Raw genomic sequence first — 2,500 nt, 5'->3', positions numbered from 1 at the left:
CTGCCAGCCCAAGGGCTGTGCACGGCCTGGGGAGGGAGCTCACCCCTCCCCTATATAGTGCAAAGTTATTGTTTTCCCTATTTTCACAAGGAAACATCAAATTTTTAACCAAGCATACTCGGCCTTTGCTCCTTCGTTACTCGTCCAAATCCAACAAACTTGCATTCGTTGGAAAGGTCTTTTCACAAGGATTCTTTTGATATATAATAATAGCGATTCCGATAAATATTTATTTTTTTATGAATTTTTAAGTGAATAAACAATTAAAAATTCAAAAAAAATAGAAAAAAAATATTTTTTTCCCGATTCTTTCTCCAATATTCCTGATAAATACCCACACACCCACATATGGAGAATGGTCGAAAATGCTCGAGTGGATATCGAGATGTCCGACGAAGCACCACTTGGAAGGGCCGAGGCACGGGACGCCCGAGCTGTTGCTCGGGCCGGCACGGGACGCGCATGGGACAGCACGGGACGGCACGGGACGCCCTCGCTACAGCTCGGGACGGCCAGGTACGCCCGAGACTTGGCTCGGGACGGCCTGGGACGCCCTCGCCATAGCTCGGGACGGCCTGGGACGCCCTCGCCATAGCTCGGGACGGCCTGGGACGCCCGAGACTAGGCTCGGGACGGCCTCGGCACAGCTCGGGACGGCCTTGGACGCCCTTGCCACAGCTCGGGACGGCATGGGACGCTCGAGACTTTGCTCGGGACGGCCTGGGACGCCCTTGCCACAGCTCGGGACGGCCTGGGACGCCCGAGACTTTGCTCGGGACGGCCTGGGACGTCCGAGACTTTGCTCGGGACGGCCTGGGACGCCCGAGACTTTGCTCGGGACGGCCTGGGACGTCCGAGACTTTGCTCGGGACGGCCTGGGACGCCCGAGACTTGGCTCGGGACGGCCTGGGACGCCCTCGCTACAGCTCGGGACGCCCTGGGACGGCCTCGACACAGCTCGGGACGGCCTGGGACGTCCGAGACTTGGCTCGGGACGGCCTGGGACGCCCGAGACTTGGCTCGGGACGGCCTGGGACGCGCTCGGCACAGCTCGGGACAGGCCGGGACGCCCGAGCCGAGCTTCGGGTCGCACGAAATCTCTTCGTATTCCGACATATTAGAAGCTTCCCATCATGTAGTAGGCCGAGCTTTGCCCTTTGGATGCCCTATGGTGCTTGGCGAGCACTAGGGAACGTGCCAGCACAAGTGCTGTGCACGCTCTGGGGAAGGAGCTCAACCCTCCCCCTTATAGTGCAAAGTTATTGTTTTTCCTATTTTCACAAGGAAACATCAATTTTTTAACCAAGCATACTGGGTCTTTACTCCTTCGTTACTCGTCGGAATCCAGCAAACTTATACTCGTTGGAAAGGTCTTTTCGCAAGGATTTTTTTGATATATTATAATAGCGATTCCGATAAATATTTATTTTTCTATGAATTTTTAAGTGAATAAACACCGGAAAATTCATAAAAAATAGAAAAAAAAATATTTTCTTCCGTTTCTTTTCTCCAATAATTCATAAATAATACCTCAATAGTATTAATGAAGAGAGAGTCGAAATGGCCCGGGTGGATTTCGAAATGTCCCACGACCCCATAGAATGCACGGGCCAGCCGAGCCAAAAGAATGGGACGCGCACGGGACAGCATTGGTCAGGCTCGGGACGGCACGGGACGCGCATGGGACAGCACGGGACGCGAATGGGACGGCCTTGCTAAGGCTCGGGACGGCATGGGACAGCTCGGGACGCGCATGGGACAGCACGGGACGCGCATGGGACGGCCTTGGTGAGGCTCGGGACGGCACGGGACGCGCAAGGGACGGCCTTGGTGAGGCACGGGACGGCCTTGGTGAGGCACGGGACGGCCTTGGTCAGGCACGGGACGGCCTTGGTAAGGCTCGGGACGGCATGTCACGGCCCTGGTGAGGCTCGGACGGCACGGGACGCGCATGGGACGGCACGGGACGGCCTGGGACGGCCTTTGTGAGGCTCGGACGGCACGGGACGCGCATGGGACGGCCTTGGCGAGGCTCGGGACGGCATGGGACAGCACGGGACGGCCTCGGCACAGCTCGGACGGCACGGGACGCGCATGGGACGGCCTTGGCGAGGCTCGGGACGGCATGGGACAGCACGGGACGGCACGGGACGGCCTCGGCACAGCTCGGACGGCACGGGACGGGCTTGGCGAGGCTCGGGACGGCATGGGACAGCACGGGACGGCCTCGGCACAGCTCGGACGGCACGGGACGGCCTTGGCGAGGCTCGGGACGGCATGGGACAGCACGGGACGGCCTCGGCACAGCTCGGGACGGCACGAGACGCGCATGGGACGGCCTTGGTGAGGCTCGGGCCGGCACGGGACGCGCATGGGACATCATGGGACGCACATGGGACACCTTATGGGGATCATCAAGGGACGTTGCACGGGACATTCTTTCCCACGAAGGGCATTTACATGGGACATCTTAGGAGTCGAGCGCCGGCACATGGGACAA

This window comes from Eschscholzia californica, unplaced genomic scaffold (genome assembly GCF_041429995.1).
Source record: "Eschscholzia californica isolate CP2 unplaced genomic scaffold, dmEscCali1.0.p SCAF_141, whole genome shotgun sequence".
NCBI classification, from domain to species: domain Eukaryota; kingdom Viridiplantae; phylum Streptophyta; class Magnoliopsida; order Ranunculales; family Papaveraceae; genus Eschscholzia; species Eschscholzia californica.
Note: the sequence above shows the minus strand (reverse complement) of the source record.